This window comes from Corvus brachyrhynchos, unplaced genomic scaffold (genome assembly GCF_000691975.1).
Source record: "Corvus brachyrhynchos isolate BGI_N302 unplaced genomic scaffold, ASM69197v1 scaffold44, whole genome shotgun sequence".
Lineage (NCBI taxonomy): Eukaryota > Metazoa > Chordata > Aves > Passeriformes > Corvidae > Corvus > Corvus brachyrhynchos.
This window is the reverse complement of record NW_008238359.1, coordinates 7,480,236-7,498,589: the sequence shown is the minus strand read 5'-3', so window position 1 is coordinate 7,498,589 and position 18,354 is coordinate 7,480,236.

The following is an 18,354-nucleotide window of genomic DNA, read 5'->3' as shown; positions in this document are numbered from 1 at the left end:
TGCTGCTTCTTTTTTCACTGAGCATCTCTTGGCAGAGTCTGACTATCTTATAACTCCTCCATGAGGTAGTTGAAGAGAGCAGTTAGGTATCTACCCAACTTTCTCCTTTTCAGGCTGAACAAGGCCAGGTCCCTCAGCTGTTCCCTGAGCATCTCATGCTCTACCCATGAGATTTGTCCTACACTGGGAAAATTAATGAAATTTATAATTTTTAATTTATACTTTTTTTCCCAGAATACTGGGGACTTAAAAATTGGGCACAGTACTCCAAACATGAATTCAGAAATGCTAAAGAGATGAGAATATTCACTCCCCTTTACCTGGTGGCTATGATAATGTTAATGGCCAGGAGGTTGAGGGAGATGAATCTTCCCATCTACTCTGCCCCCGTGACAAAACCCCACCCAGAGTGCTGCATCCAGTTCTGGGGGCCCCAACATAAGAAGGATATGTGCCTGTTTGAATGAGTCCTGAAGAGGTCAAAAAGATGATCAAAGGGCTGGAGAACCCTTTCTGTATAGACTGGCTGAGAGAGTTGGGGTTGTTCAGCATGGAGAGAAGACTCCAATGAGACCTCATTGAAGCCTTCTAGTACTTAAAGGGTGGTTATGAAAAAGAGTGAGAGTGACTTTTTATATATACAGAGAGAAAATAATAGGACAAGGGGGAATGGTTTTAAACTGAAAGGGGAGAGGTTCAGATCAGGTGTTACTAAGAAATTCTGTACCCAAAGAATTGAGTAGTGAGTCACCAGTACAGGCTGCCCAGAGAAGTTGTGGATGACCCATCCCTGGAAGTGTTCAAGGACAGGTTGGATAGGGTACTGTGTAACGTGGTCTAGAGGGTGGCATCCCTTTCTACAGCCGAGGGATTTGAAATTGATGATCTTTAAGGTCCCTTGCAACCCAAACCAATCTATAATTCTGTGATGATGAAGCCCACGGTGCTGTTGGGCTCCTTGGCTGCAAGAGCACAATGCTGACTCCTCCAATCACGTTTCAGTTCAGTGTAAATTATTCTACCTCATATTCCTGATAACCAATATTATTAGGAAAGTGGCTCACCTCTTAATTCCTGTCATCTAAAGCAGTAATTTTCTGACACAGCTTTCATAAAAAGAATATCATATCCAGCTGAATTAATTCTGCTTCTACTAGCGTTCTGCGGGTTATGAACCAATACATGCTACATACAAGTTCATGAGCACATCTCTTCCTGGCAGACCAATCCACATAATATTTTACATAATACATGAGATAATATACATATTTTTTCATATAATGCAATTTACATAAACACTTAAGTAAAAGCAAGAACGGTGTTTCATTAAGTAATTTATTACTTATGGAGTGGAGATTCAACAAGAGGAAAGATAAAAATCACTGAGATAACATTTGTCCTATTTTAGATAACCCCTAAAGGGGCTTTTTGGGACTGGGAACTCTATGACAACACTCTAAAGAGATGTCATCTATCTGTAGGTAACTGCATGCAGAGGGAAAGGGAGTAAGTTATTGTGGGACACGTAGAAGCCTGGCATCCACGTCCTAGAGGCATAACTACTGTCAGATTTGGTATGGTAAGAGACTCTTAAAGAGAGTGGGAAGGAAGACAAAGAAGACATATGATAACTGTTCCCAAGTATGATAGCACTTGAGGAACAGAATGAAGAAAGCAAAAATTGCTTGGTTACGGACATAGAAAGTTAGCAAAATGGAGGCAGAGATTTAAATATGAGACAGAATGGTTTGTTTTGACAGTTTTGTCAAACCAATGTAACTTTGGTTTGATGTGACAGAGAAGAGGCAGGCAGGAAAGGGATTTAATAAGAGGTGTGTCCATGGCCAAAGTAGAAATTGCTTTGGTGGCAAGCCCAAGATGGAAGGATCAAGGCAAGGTAATATGATTGGATGAAAGTTTGTATCAAAAACTGATGGATAAAAGCTTGTATTAGAGCACATATTGGTTATCTGCTGAGGTTGTGAAGGATTAGCCAAGGAGCAGCTGTCTGCATGTGGTGCCACAGCAGAGTCCTCCAGGCTCAGCCTCAGACCATTCCAAAGGTGCACCAATCCACTCAAGAGCAGGGGAGGTTGCTCTAGATGGTACTCCACTGAGAAATATTTCTATAAATATTGATTTAAGGAGGACAATCAAACCCATGTGGTGCTTTAAGATGACAGCATAAAATATTGAGAACATTAAAAAAAAGGAAAGGACAATTTTAGCTGACCATTTTCTTTAAGAAACTAGTTAGAACAGAGGTCTAGCATGTCTTTGCATTAAAAAAAGAAGAAGGAAAGAGGAAAGAGCTTAACCCTCCAAAAAGATAATTGAAGGAGATTTCCTTTAAGTATTTTGATTCGGTGGAATCAAGAGTCAGGGGAGGAGTTGAACAGAGAGTAAGCCACTTAGCTACTGGGAAGAACAGTGAGTTCTGATAAAGTTGTTGCAACAAATAAAGGAACTTGAAACAGCAATAATTTTAAAATTCATTAAGGAAGAAGAAAAGGAGAAATCGTAAGATTTAATAATCCTTTAAAAGAATAGTGTAAGGCCTCCTTGGAATGCAAAAGATCTGAATGACCTTATTAAGGACAGACAAAAATAGGAATACCTGAACCCACAGAGAGTGGATGGAGTTGTATTACAAGATATACACCAAGAAACCAGAGGTTGTTAAATTAAAATAGGATGGAAAAATCACTTACTGCACAGTTTTTCAAATAAAGCACAAAATCTAAAACAGACAGCAACTTTAGAGGGGAAAGTATTTATTTTATGTTATAAGATATGCCAGAGATCCCGAAATATGCAAGGTCAGAAAGTAGTAACTGGAACGGTACATATTAAAAGCAGTATTTCTGGAACAAATCTCTTGAGAAGTGACTTGCATGGGTTTTGTCCAGCTGCTGGAAAAAGCTTATGAAGTAGTTGTTTCAGAAACATTACTATGCAGATGTTGGTGGTTTAGACCCATTGTGTGCTTCTCCTTCTGTCCTGATTTAGCCACAACTCCCACTAAAATTGATCAGTGAATGGATTACTTGCAGAATAACCCACTTACTTTAGTCCCTGGCTGAGCAGTTTTTTCATGCTTGCTTTCTCCCTTGTATGTATTTTACAGGATAACAGTATTCCCCAATGAGTTTTAAATTGGATTTCTCAGCTGAAGAAACAAAGTGCTCATTCACTTAAACAGTGATAGAACAGAAGATTTTTGGTGTCTGTGGGAGCTGAAGCTGAGAAAAATTACTGAGGTTAGAGAGTTCCTTGGGTTGTGTGATGTTTTGAGGTCTCCATGCAGTAGGTCACTAAAACTGCTTGCTGGTGTGATGAATTTGCTATCTGAGCCCTTCCAAGTACCAGGATCAATGTGCAATGGCTAGGCTGGATCAACCCATTCTACCCAGTGCAATCAGGAAGCATTTGAGGAACAGAAAATTTAACAGTAAGAAGGTTTTGGAGTGAGAATAGGTGGAAATGAACGTAATCATAACAATTCCGACTTAGAAATAAAGAGGGAGGGAAATGAAAATGCTGAATCATTTCATTTTGACATTTTTAAGTATCTAATATTAAGTGATATATTTTATCATGGAAACGTGAGAATGTTATTTTCAACACACTTTTGAGAAAATCTGCCAATTCTTTGGTATCAAACCAATATTTTTGGCTTAAAAAGACTGAAATTCCTTTTAAAAGATAAGGAAAACAGAATAAAATGATTGACATTAAATCCCGCGTGTAATTTAATTTTTTTGAAAAATAAAATTTATATTGAATTTCTCTTTTAATTGAAAAAAGGGAAAATTTTCTCAGCCCTACCCAAACTAGGGATTTTTATTCTCTTTGAATTTTCTTCTCTGTTGCTATGCTGGCCCCACTAGCCAATTTTTACTGTGAAGTAGAAGAGGAAAAAGTTAAATATTCGAGTTAAATGTCAGTCAGTGTGTCAGGTTTGCCAATCCACTTGTAGGGACCCATCACATCTGCAAACTTTAAAAACTACTGAAGCAAAGTATAAGAAATGCATGAAGAAAAGGACTGTATTTTGGAGAGGGCATACCACATTTCAGACAGGAAAATGAGACACAGGGTAGCCCAAAGCTGACTATTCTGTCAACAATTAGCACAATCCAGTTCTTTGTCTAGCAGAGTTGTTCACTGGATTATATTGTCCAGAGTATGAAAAAACAAACCTATTTTTTCTTTCCTGTTGGTTGGAAGATTCCCTGCATATTTACAGAATGGCAATGGCATTTGTTGAGCTTCCCTAAGCACCTCCGTTTATTGGAGGCATTTTGGGATTTAAAAAATACCCAGAGAAATAGAATTTTCTTTTCTCTTTCTCTAGAAAAAAAATCATCAGAAATAATGACATCGAAGCTGATTGTAGGTCTTGTCCTTTTTTCAGAGAAATTGCTTTTGGGTTATGCCTCCAGGGGAAGATACTTCATTTAGCTTTGAAAGCAGGGCACGGTGCTCTGGAGAAGTAAATATATCCTGAGCCTTGGCACAGTCAGCTGGCACAAAGAAGGCACATATTAATATATCTGGTCTTCTTCTGATTTTCAGGTGGCCCTGTACTGTTGCAGTGGGGATCCTGCAACAGGAGGAGGGAAGAAGTTAAACCCTCTGCTGCCTCACTGTACCATCCTGGGTGGGAGCTTGAATGGTCCAGGAGTTTGTGTTTAGCTGGCTGGGCATGATCGCTTCTTCCTTACAGGTCAGCACCAGCCTTTAATTGGCACCAATTTATAGTCTTCTGTGCCAGAAGACTATAAAATGATGAGAGTCAAGGAAAAGGCCAAAAGGGAATAATTATTTACTGTCTTTTCCAATGCAAGAACTAAGGAGATTTAAATGGAACTAGCAGGTGCCATGTCTGGAAAATCAAAACAGAGTGTTACTTCACATAACTTGTGAAACTCAGAATATTGTATATGAAAAAGTATGTATGAGTTAAAAATGAAAAAGCCAAACACATGGGAGAAAATCCTCAGGGGGAAAAAAAAATGAAAACAAGCAACCAAACCAAACCAAAACCCAAGACAAAGCAGAAAAGAAGCAGCCATGAGAAGAAGATTTCTACAGACTCGTAAATGCTGCAGGAATTTCTCATATCCTTCTATGCTGTCCATTACTAGAGACAGCTACTGGGCTAATCCACTCTGTCTTGGTTTACAGATGTTCTTATAGCTTCATGGTCTTTGCTGATGGAAAGAATCAGACACTGAAAACTGTAAGAATAGAGGCATGATAAAGAAATAAAGACCATCCAAGGCAAATTCAAAATTAATATAAGAAATGTTTTTCTCATGAGTGCATACTATGCATGCACTGTCAAAATAAGACATTGAGACAAAGAATTTCACAAGTTTCAGAAATAGTTTGGAGATTTACTTGGAGGACAAGAATAACCAGAAAAAAATTTATGTTAAGTCTTGTTAGTCAGTGTCTAAAACTACCAAGTATAAATAGAGTGTGATATAAATGTGAACCAGATTATCCCATTTCATAAAACGTAGGTTGTTCAAAACCTTCTCTGAATCTTCTGGTACTGGCCAGCACTGGTTAGAAGCTGGGAATGGGACTGGTGGGTTCAGTATAGTGAGTTCTTTGATCCTCTACATATTTTTGTCACACAGTGTTGCACCCGAAAATATTGAATGGAAAGGAATTGAAATTAAAAGGAGCAGAGTGTGCTGAACTCTAAACAGTGCAAAAAAAAATGAACTCCTCCCCCCCAATAGTATCTGGTGGAGTTTTCAGTCACGTCTGTAGTCTCTCTCTGTAGACCTACCTTAGTGGTTACACAAGTACCAGGCTGTACAGAAGCCCTTCATCATCATCGACTCTCCAGGTTGGTTAAATCACACCAGCTGGGTGGGGCTCACCAGTGGTGCAGGATGAGGTGCAAGGACACCTTGGGAGATCCTTCACCAAACAGTTGCAGACTCTTTTTACATGTACTCTAGGAAAATGCAGGATTTCATTTAAAAAAAGTAAAAAAGAAAAAACAAACCAAACCCCAACTTTCAAAATGGCTTAAACAGGAAAATAAGGTTAAAGAACTGGCTTGTTAATGAAATATGTCAGATCTCTCCTCCATGACTTATTCAATAAGATATGAAACTGGCCATATTAAGTTTGTTTAAAGGTCCATCTAACCCATTCTCCTATCAGTTTAAGTGACCAGAATTGGATTCTCAGAGAAGGGTGTTTGAATATAGCCAGCATGTAGTAACACTGTCATAATGTCTTTCTTGACAGATTCATGTTCCTTTTTTTAAAAAAGAAATCTTATCTTCCTTTTGTATAAGCAAAGGCTTTCAAAAAAAAAAACCAAAACCCAAAAAAATCCAACTATGGTTAAGCTGATCATAAGAATTTGCCTAGAAAATGCCTGTTGTTAAACATGACCTACTCTTTCTTTAAACATTATTCTCTTTTTCTTTTTAATCTTTTCTTTTCTCTCGCCTTTTTTTTTTTTTTGGAACTGACCCAGTTTTTAAATTCCTATCAGATATCTGATGGTTTGTAAAAGAATCCATGCAGTGTATTATAAATCAATTCAGGCCTTCTGTAACTGATGAGGATAGACAGTGCTACGTCAGTATCATCTCACCACTGAAGCAGTTAACCTGATACAGATCTTCCTAACGCGTGTTTTCTCATGTGTTAGCAATGAAATGAGAAATCCAAGCCTTTGATGATGGTTGACGCTCTTTCGTTTCATATCTGTGCATCCCTTATTAAAAGCTTGAGGCCTCAGCCCTGCAACATGCTAGTGAGGAATTAGTGTATCCCTACTCGGCAGAGCACTGAAGTACGTATTTATGTATTCCTGAGGTCAGAGCAGGGTAAGTACGTGCTTAAATATTTGCCTCGTAGTGAATTACACATGATTTTAAAGTTAAATCTGTTCTTAGAAAATATCCTGCTGGATGTGAATGAAGCTGTAGGTGAAATAGAATGAAAAAGATCGTCGCACACACTGCTCCCTCCTGTGGGCACCATTGTGCACCGAGTCAGCAGTGCTTGTCTGTGGGCTGGGGAAATTATTTTGAGAATCAAACCCAGCAATGACAGGCTTCTGAAGTGCTGAAAAGTCCCTTTTTGGTGTTTCTAGAGAAATGTTTTGATTTTTCACTTCAAAATGTCTTAGGAGAACAAAATCAAAACAGGAATGTTTTGATTAGCCCCCAAAGACTTTCTGAAATATTTTGTCACATGAAATTAGGTTTTTTTTTCAATCCACTTCTAATGAAAAGAAAAAAATATATAATTTTTTAATCTAAAGAAAAAAATTCCCTGATATCTCTGTTAAAGATGGCAGAGCATGGATTGAAGGAAAAAGATTATTTTCTTAGAAAGATATTAATGTTTGAGGAGGACTATATTTTTCCAGTTACTTTTTCTGTGTGTGTTGTACTAGAGGAATTCCAATATCTTAATTTTAATCTTCTATTTATTTTATTTGGTTAAATGAAATAAACGTCTCCTTTCTGTCCTTACAACTCGTGATGGAAACAAAAAAATTAGAAAATATTTTTCTTTAATTCAAATAAAATGTAAAAAAAAAAGGAACAGCGTTAAAAGTGTAGCTGTAACATTTATAGACTACTAAAAGAAAACTACATAAAAATATTAACTTTCTAAAGAGAATATAATGGCAAAAAAAAAAAAATCAATACAAATATTTCCGACCAACACACAAACATCCCAAAGGGAACTGAAGTTGTGCTTGGCTGTACTATTATTTTATAGATGCAGGGGAAAAATCTCTCCCTTGGAGGCCTTTAAACCTAAAGGAAACAGAAAAGGGGAAGATAAAAAACCACCATAGAAGGAGGGAAACATTGATTGCTAAGTTTTTATTTTATTAATATGGTTATTAGGTACATATTATTGTATAATTGCCTCAGATTAGCTATCAAGTCCTGTCTGTGTTACAGTTTGTACAGTGTGATCTTGATTAAAGACAAAATGCTGTACAAGAGTATAAAAACTGATGTGTTTGCAGTACAATGGTTAAAATTTTTGTTCTAATAAATCCCTCTGAGCTTCCTCCGTGTTTTGGGGTTTTATTCAGACAGTCAGTTCTACCAAGTGGAACACTTATTTAAATACTTCCCATAAAAATTCACAGCTAAGTGAGCTAGAGAAAAATAATAAATGGTTATCACACGCTGTCTATATAAACCTTCATTTCCGACAGGGCTTATTGGGAGGGCTAATCATAATTATATGATTCACATGGCTTAGTGGGTGCAGCATGTTCAGAAAGGTACAACAGAAAAATAAAGAACAGAAAGACAAATCCTATTTCACATAACAGTTTTTCTTATAACCACCTCTGAATTAAAAAATTTGCCAGATTAATATTTTCACGTTTTACGGACCCCAGAGAAGACTTTGATAGGTGTCTGGAGAAGATGCTGTGGGTCTTGTCCAGGGAGAAGTTGTCCTGCCAAGCTGTATAAAGATGAACCAGAGTGATTCGTTTGGGCCAAGTTCTTTATTCCACTGAGTTCAGTGGATTAAGGACACATTCTACTCGCTTACCTTCTGAGTTCCCTTCATAGCTATATGTGAGTTCTAATGATGAAAAATTCATATTTGAGTAAAGACAGTATCATATTCACTAATAAACAAATCCAAAGAAAAGAGAAGAACCAACTCATTCTCATTTCTGTGAGAAATGTTCTGAGTCAGCTCAGGCTGTATCTGTGTGTTGTAAAACATGCAAGCTGAACATAACCACACTTGGAAGCAGATTTTTAGACCAAGTTCATGAGCCTGCCTTGCTTAGCATCACTCATATATCTGCATGTTTGCTACTCACACCAATGCAAGATAATACTGTTGAAACATTTTTTTATTATTTTCTTACTGTCAGAGCACATTATGGCTAATGTGCTGGAGATAATTTCCCATTGGTTCTTGAGAGCATTGTGAATCAGGGCTATAAAAAGCACTGATTAATAATCCTTAATCTTGTCTTATTCTTGGCATCATTCTTCTCTAATTCCCATCTTAAGCAGCTGACTTTGTTCTCACTGTGACATATTGGAGGGAAATTAAGTCCTCTTGTTGTATCTGGGCTAATATAGCAGTGGAGTGTATGACAAAACATGGCATTTGGAATTGATTAAACACTGGAGTAAAGTCCACCGTGAACCAACGTCCAAAAATTCCATTCTTCCTAGAGATTAGACTGAACAAGAACTTGAAATCTCTAAAGATGTATGTGTTAGAGGGTTTATAATTGAAATTGATATAATTCAGACTAAACTCAGAAAAGGTGAAAAAAGCTAATCTCAGCCATTATTTGGGGGCGCAAAAAAATTGGATCAGCAGGATGTTAGTTTTAGACATAGCAATCTCTTTGTTTCTTCTATAACACAACTTAAAATAAGAAGACTAAACTGGCCATAATGAAATGGGAGAATAATTTGGTTTATAGGATTTTTTCTTGTTTTCCTGAGGAGTTGTGAGAGGGGGAATCTAACATCTGAAAACTTGTTAAGGATGCATAATTTTAGGAATCTCTTTCTGATGCACAACTCATAAACTACAAAAGAGAGAAGGATACAAGGTTAAAGAGGTGCCCAAAGTCACAAAATTATATTAATTCCATGCAGAAGTCTATGTTTGGAAGTTATTTGCAGGTTTTTTATTCACAAATCTAGCAAGAACTGGGTTGGGTTTTGTGTCCCACAAGCTAAATAATTTAAATAAGTAAATAGTGATTGTCAGTTGTGGGAAGGAGGGATTAATACATCTTTCTAGATAGTGGAAGTCAGAGTATTTGTGAAAAAAAGAAAAAAGTTAACTTTTCTTAAGTTCTCTTCTCTATGAAGTGGTTAGATAAAACTATTTAAATCATTCCTAGAAAGCCATATCTGGATTTGATTCTCAAATTTCATGGACAATATAAAAAAAAATGTGGAAATTGCTCATGAAAGAGCAGAAAGAATCATTTGATATTTGGGAAGCTGCCTTCTAACATGCTTGAACTGTTGCTTACCCATGGGGGAATAAAAATTTTTTTCTATTTGAATTCCATAGCTGCCTACATTAATTTGTAAGACTGAAGGTTCTTATATCAATAGAATGAGAAGATAATACAAAGCTGTAACAATGGAAAGTGAAGATAAATTCACACTAAAAATTCCAATAAATTTTTGTCACTAAGGATGATTAAGATGTGGTTAAATATCAATATGTTCAATTTCAGCATTTCAATTCTTTAACAATGATTTGTACACTTACTCGAAATCCACTGTACAGTAATTTCAGAGGAAAACTCTATGTCTTGAGAGATGTACAATCATCTTCTTTTGAGATTCTTACAGATTTTATAATCACCAAGTCTTAATTCTTAAGAACTGCATTTTATGGTTATAAATATCACAACTAGAATGTGGTCTAAGAAATTATTATTTTATTGTGCCACTGGGATGGATCATAGGCAACAAAAGACTTTTCATTTGCATGCTGCATTTAATACACTATTCTGTTTTGCCAGACATTCAAAGAATTGCACTTTGAACTTTATTAGCTCTATTACTGTATTTTCTGAGTCAGTCTTCTTGCTTTGTTTCAGCAATTTCCATTCCTTTCATCCATCTGAGAGATTTGTGGTGCAAACAAATCAATTTTCTGGGCTGTTGCTCAAGTTTTTACAGGGGGAGTTATCTGCACTTGGGGATACTGACAGTTGAGGAACACGAGGCACTAGTTTCTTCCATTTTTGGTGAAAAAAAAATACTTTGTGGTGGTTTACTTTCCTGGTTATTTGAGGCTCTGCAGTCAGTATAACTTTTGTCAATTAAGTGTTCATCAGTAGATGGACAAATACTGAACATAAATGGGGAAACAAACATTAAAGTTGCTACGGGAAAGAAGCTTTGGCTCAGTTCTCAATTCTGCTACAGTCTCCAATGGTTAGTTTGTATTAAAACACTCAATTCAATTTGTTTCACTTTACTCCTCCATAAAATGGGATTAGAAATATTTTCTGTAAATATTTTCCATGATTAACTTACAGTTAACGTTGTCTGCTATAACTTCTGTTACTGCATAATTTGCTGAAAAATTCATAACAATGAATAAAAAAGCAGGAGAACAAAACAGGGTTTCGATTCATCCAGGCACCCAAGCCTCTTTCCTAGTGATTATTTTCAGTTGACTGAAGGGCACTACTTTGTTGCACTTTGTAACAGCCTAGGAAAGTAGAGAATATAATTATATTATTATCACACTTAGGAACTCTAGCCAAGGACTTTGTGCCAGTACTGTTAATTTACAAAATAAAGTGGTTCCTAGCTGACAGAAGTTAAAATCTCAGTGTAAAATGAGACATGAGAAAGAAAGAAATCTGATGAAACAATAAAGCAATTTAATTGATTTTATTGTCCACCCTTGTGAGGCGATTGATGCCCCATAGCACCATAAGAACCAATCAGTGAAAGCAGCTTCAGTTTGAGATAGCTAAATGTAGGCATCTGCATGAAGGTATCACCATAGCTGGGCATAGGGAGCACGTCCCTAATGGCCCCCAGCTGCCTCTTATGGGTGTAGATGACCCTTAGCATGGGTACACACATGGGACACAGCCCACCATTCCCTGTAGCTTGCAGAGGTTGGAAGCAACACATCAGTGTGAAAGAGATACTGAGGAGACAAAAGTCAAATCTAAAAGATCCAGTGCAGATTTCTGATGTGTTATTATAAATGGCATCTTTACTAACTCACAGTATGTTTATGACCACTCAGAAATGCTCTTTTAGAATGTCAAACATGAAGCAAATGGAGAAATGATATCTTGTACAGAATACGTGACTCACTTTGGAACTGCCAAAGAGGATTTCTTCCAGACTTTCTGCGAAACATCAATTACCTCAGACAATTTGCTGCCAGGGGCAGTAACAACTATACCTCTGGATTTGTTAAGATAAAGGAAATATCTTATGCTGTCCACTGTTGTAATGTAATGGTCCTGTTAAATTTTGCAAAGTTTTCCTAGGAAAAAAACCAAAAAAGGCACAAAATGAAAAGAGCAATTGAGGGCCTTCTTTCTGTCGACCATTTTATATGCTTTTAGGATATATGTTTCAAAGAACCAGAAACAGCCTATTATTGAAGTAAGATCCCAATAAAAAGAATTGAAGATACTTTTCATGAACTTCACTGAAGTGTTTCCCACTTTTTAGCATCAAACTAGCAACAGAAGTGTTAAGAGTGGAGGTAGAAATTATTTTGCTATATATATATATATAAAATGTCTGTGAATCATCAAATGGGAATTATTTTTCTGCACTAGGATTCTGCTAGTTAGAGGTGGAAACAACTAGTGAAAATATATAAAGATGGTAAAGAATCATTAAAAAACTTTAATTTTCAAATTTAAGATGTACTTTCAATTCTTCAATACTTATATTTCTAAAAGATTTTTAGCTCAGTGAAAAAATAATAAAACTCTCAAGTATTGGGATCAGAACCTGCCTATCCTGATTTCTAACCTCTTCATTCATCATCTGAAAAAAAAAAAACCCTTTAAAAAAGTATGATGGAAATGAAGTCTAGCTTCATAGATTTCCCAAATAACAAGTTTGATCCTGTGGTGATCTGTGGTAAAGACAGTGTGGGAAAGGAAGTTGCAACAAGAATGTGAGAGAAGCTAAAGGATCCGCATTTAGAAATTTGGTCATGCTATTTCTTGGCATAATGATTAAGTAGTAAAAAATCTGAAATAAAGACCTTAGTAACAATGTACTTAGTCCACATCACAGATGGAACAGAATTGTATAGATACTTCATTAGAGAGTGAAATGCAGCCAAAGCTGCACAAAAATCAGAAAAAATGTGTTGAAAGCATCATTACTTCATGATGCTGCTTCCCATGCTTCTATCTTAAAATAGTTGCAAATTTTCTGAGCTCAATGAAACCTGAGTTACAGAAACTTTAAAATACATTTTTAAATAGTTTTGATCAGGGTTTACATGAAATACCAAGTGCCAAAGGTTGCATAATAAAAGATTTTGTATCATTGAAAATCTAATAATTTCAGGTTAATCATAAAGGTTAATAATTTCAGTTATTTTTAAAAGCATCTAGGGAATATTTTCAATTAACAAAAGAGATATACTTGAAAGTATGGTAAATAAAAATGACATTGCTGAAGTATTTTAAAAAAAGCCTTTCAAAATGCAGCTTATAAATTATCAAGTATGGCACTTTACCTGTATATCTTAATACATTAAGTGAATTTGGTGGTCACAGGACGTCTTTGATTTACAGACTGGAAATCAGCATGGTCTCTGGCATAGTAAAATCTTCCATATTCTCATTCCAGCACTTTAGGTCACGGTGTCCTGTGACTTGTAGACTCTCAGCTGATACACACTGGTATCATGTTCCCATGCCCATGATTAATTGCATAGACATTTGTTGCACACAGGAAGGTGAGACGGGCCCACATGCATGAAGATGTGTGAGCAGGGTCCTCACCACATGACACACATCGACTCCAATTTTGGAAGTTACATTTGGGGAAAAGGAGGGAGAGAGAGAGAAAAGGGAACATGAAAGGCTTTGAGAAAAGGAAGAGGAAAGGGAACAGAAAAGGGGAAACTCTCCAGTAGCCAGGGAGGAGGAACAATGATGGATGCCCAGAATGAGTGTTCCCAAGTAGGGGCTCTCTTCAGTGCAGGAAGAAAGAACAGCAATGACTGATAAGAATGATGACACTTTCACCATGCTTTTTCCCTAGTATCATAAGACTTTTAATCAGGGATGGCTCAAGCTTCATATTCCATGTTTCTGCCTGTGAAACTATTAGCCCTGGCTGGAGCAGGCTAACTGGGTACAGATGTTGCACATCCATTGGCTGCTAAGCCTCTGGCCATGTAGCCATGGATAGTACTTGTCAAATATATAACTGGCTATTATCTACTGTGCTGCTTTTCTTGTTTCTCTTTTGTGTAAACTGAAATCTGCCAAGCAAGAAGCAAAGCTAGGTGTTTCTTATGCTAGCAGCTGTCGCTTCCCATGAGAACTTGTGAGAACACCAACATCAGGGTTTGGCAGGCACAGGGTTGAGGGCAATAGCACCTGAACTTAAGCAAGGGAGAAACAAGGGGAAAGTGCCACAGAGAATTTGGAAAACCACTGTTATGGCACCTTAGGTGAAAGGGTACAGAACTGCAAACTCTAGGCCCTGAGCACTGCTGATATTAAAGCACAAAGACATCTCTGCCACTGGGCTTCACTGCTGACCCAAGAATCCTACTTTTTCACCACTTTGTGTAACTCAAATAGTCAGCCAGATACTCCTCTAGGCCTTGGTCCATGAAGGTGCTTATACCTCAATTCAGTGTCAACACTGGAGAGGTCTCAGTCATTGCTCCTTATCCTGCAGGTGGAGGTGACAGGCCCAATAGCTGAGATGTGATAGATGTTTGTAGGAACATGTTTGGTCTACTTCAGTAAAACATAAACTAGGTCAGCAAACCATCTTTGCCTGAGGAGGTGTGATTAGCAGCCCAGGGCAATGTTTTCCATCTGTCCCACCACAGTCCTCATGAGCTGGTCTGTCAGTCTCATAGATGTAGCAGGAGAGAAGTAGAAGAAAGGGGAACTGAGCTGTTTTCAGAGTGCCTACAGCAGGCAGCTGTCCCTCTAGGGAATCCAAGGGAGATCTGACACTTTTCTATCAAGCTCTCTCTCTCTCCCATTACAGAGTTTAGAAAGAAGTAAGAACTACTGAAATTTGGGAACAGGGAAGAGCCCTATGCTTAGATATCTAGTGATCTTGTTAGCCCAAAATGATCAGATGATATTTGTTGCTTTTAGAGGTTAAACATTGTTGTAAAATTTGTGGCTATATTTTTTGTTTATTTAGCTGAAATACAGAACAGCTTTAATTAATCTAATGTTGTTCTAATATATTTTTAACAACATGCATCTTAAGAAATGTATAAATAAGCTTCCTGAAGAAACTAAGACTGGGGAATACTACCCCCTCCTAGTTTTAGGGAACTGATTCCTGAAAAGCTGCCTCAGCTGAAGAAATTTCTTCTAAATCCAGATTATTTTTTTTACAGTTCATTATCCAACTTCATTCTTATGTGTCATCTAAAGAAAATAGAGAATGCCACTTAGACTGCATCTTCCTCCTGGAAGGTGTTCTTTTGAGGGATGACAGTGGGGAGAGCTGTCTACACAGGAGCACGTGACACACTTAAGTCAGGTTTCATCTCTGTGGGAAATCCAGTTTTACTTGCAGCTCATAAAAGGGGAGTGAAAGGCAAAAACCTGGCATTGTGTTGTGGTTCTAGGTGCAGAATACTTCAGGCACACTGCAGACATCTATAATGTTGGAGGGAAAACCAGGCTTCTGTAGGATCCAGAGGACACTTTGTTACAAGATTCCAGCAGAGACTGTAGGAAAATGTGCATCTCATTGCAAGCTATAAAGAGAAGCTGGATGCCTTAAACACAGCATTAGAATTTGATCCGATGGCAAAGACACACTTTGAGTAAACATCATTACATATTGGCCTTACTAGGTAAACTGTGGGCATATTAGAAATTGAGATATGAAACATTAAGAAACTAAAGCAGCACAGTAGGACCCGGATGGCATTTTTAGTACATCAAGGATAGCATTTCTTGCGTACAAACTATTGGAAAATTCCAGTTATTGAGATGTCCTCTGTGTGTTTGTTCATATGAATTCTTCCCCAAATAAGCAGAAGTGGGAAGATAGACTTTTTTCAGCACACAAAAAGAAAGCAAAAGTTGTGAAAAGAGTGTAATCCTAGCAGATTAAGCTCTCCATCCAGTCTGTATCATTGATTGCATTTATTTTTTATAACAGCTAAAATACACATTTTACCTCATCTTTTGAAATTTTGTTTCTATTATTAGTAAATCACACACGAGAAAAAAAGTAATCTGAAACACAAAATAAAAATATTGAATTTAAAAAATTAATAATCAACCAGATTGTTCTCAACAGAAAATATTAATCAAAAAACAACCTCTCAACTGATTTTTTTCCATTTGACAAACAAGATTTCTTAGTGGAATAATAGAAACCACTCTGAAGTAGCTTCTTCTATGAATGTCAAGTTCTGAGTCAAAGGGTAGTTGAAATATGCAAGAATACCATTAATTTCTTTAAATTCTTGATAAAGATACAGCCATTTAGGAAATTTCCCTTTGCAACTTGCTGTGAAGTGGTATATCATTTAAAACGTGTATGAAGGGCTAAGCAGAGAAAACTGATCATTTAAGGATTATTTTAATTTCTAGGCTGGCAATAGTCTCTTGTCACATAAAGTGACAGGGTGAAGAAGACTAATTTCTTTATGTACTCCTTTGCTTGGATGACTCTTTGGGTATGAGCCAATGTCTATCATTATACCCCGTATCATCCTTTGGTAAGCGAAATTTGTGGCTCCAGAACTCAAACAGGCAAAAAGACTACTTGCAAATGGGGAGATTCAGCTGCTTTAGGGTTCTGAATGTGCTTTAGAAATTAATGCATTCAGGACTGAGCATAATCCAGACATTTCTGGGGCTAAACTGACCATAATTACCAGCTTTTACTGAGCTGCCGTATTCACACCCACATATGGCGCTGCACTGCGCAAAAGTGGGATACTCTGCCAAGTGTTTTGGGTTGTACTTTTCAGGTATTACCTGAAAAGAGACTCTTTTTCTTGCAGCTGTACATGACCACGAAGCCTCATCTATTAGCCTGTTTCAACCACAAAAACTAACGATGAGAAAGTTCTTGCCTCATCCTAACATGCTGAGATGGTTGGATTAGGGTTTAAAACCTCAGCAGAACATTTCCTAGACATGAAACATGACATGTCCAACTCAGAAATAGAAAGGACAGTAATAAAGCTGGAAGGGCTTAAATCTGTGATGCCAACAAATTTAAATGGTTCAGACATCATGCTTACCAGGTTTTTCCAGGTCCAAACAACCAAAAGCTTATGGGTCAGAATTGAAAGGAGGGCAGGGACAGGTGACATTATAGTGTGGGCCTGATAGAAGCTGCCAAACCAGGAAGACTGAGAGGATGAGGCCTTCTATGGACAGATAGGAGCAGCCTCATAGTCACAAACCCTGCTTCCTCATGGGGGACTTCCACCACCTCAATATTTGCTGGAGGGAAAACACAGCAGAGCACAGGTAATCCAGGAGGTTCCTGGAATGCATTGATGATCAAGTGGTGGTGGGGCCAACAAGGAGGGGTGCTTTGATAGATCTTGTTCTGTCATGCTATGCTGGACCTTATTCTCACCAACAAGGGTGGGGAATGTGAAGGTAAAGGGCAGTCTGGGCTACAGTGACTACAAAATCATGGACATCCTTAGGACAGTGAGGAGGGAACACAGCAAGCTGGATGCCCTGGACTTCAGGAGAGTAGACTTTGACCTCTTCAGGGATTTGATTAGTAGAGTACCAGGGGACAAAGTCCTTAAATGACCTGATATGCAGTACCAGAATGACAAAACCTGAAAGTTGTTACTTTTCTTTAACAAGCTGTTACTTTTTTTTTGTTTGCATCACTGAATATTTGAAAGTGCCCAGGACGCATTTGCCACTGACTTGGCCGGAGGAAGACATCGATGTATTTTATCATGAAAGGTATCTCGGCACTCTATATACTCTGGGAGAGGAAACTCTGTGTATTGCATTACAATACAATAGATTGTCTCATTTCTACAATGCTTACAGCACAGCACACACACCAAAATGTTTTACTCAAAGAAAAGCTGGAGCTAGGGTTGGGAGATCAGCCTCTGAAAATGGAGGTCATCCTGAACAGGAAGAATCATCTCAGCCCTGCTCAGCACTATTTTTCACCAAGGCACACAACAGAGACAGCTTATCCTGGTCCTGCTGGCCACACTATTGCTGATCCAGGCCAGGATGCCACTGGCCTTCTTGGCCACCTGGGCACATGCTGGCTCATGTTCAGCCACTGTTGACCAGCAACCCCAGGGCCTTTTCCACTGGGCAGCTTTCCAGCCATTCTTCCCCCAGCCTGTAGCACTGCCTGGTGTTGTTGTGACCCAAGTCCAGGACCTGGCACTGGGCCTTTTTGAACCTCACTACTTGTTGATAATGAGTTGATCAGCACAGGTGGTTTAAAAGTGTTCTAGGAGAAGGACAGAGAATTCCACATCAATTTGGCAGACATTGCCCAGAATTTAATGAAATTTTACTTATTAATACTGTACTTCTACAATTGCCTTAAATAGTTCAGCAGACTTCTGCAGCTGCTTCAGCTACTTCAGAGAAATCTTAGAGAAAAGTTA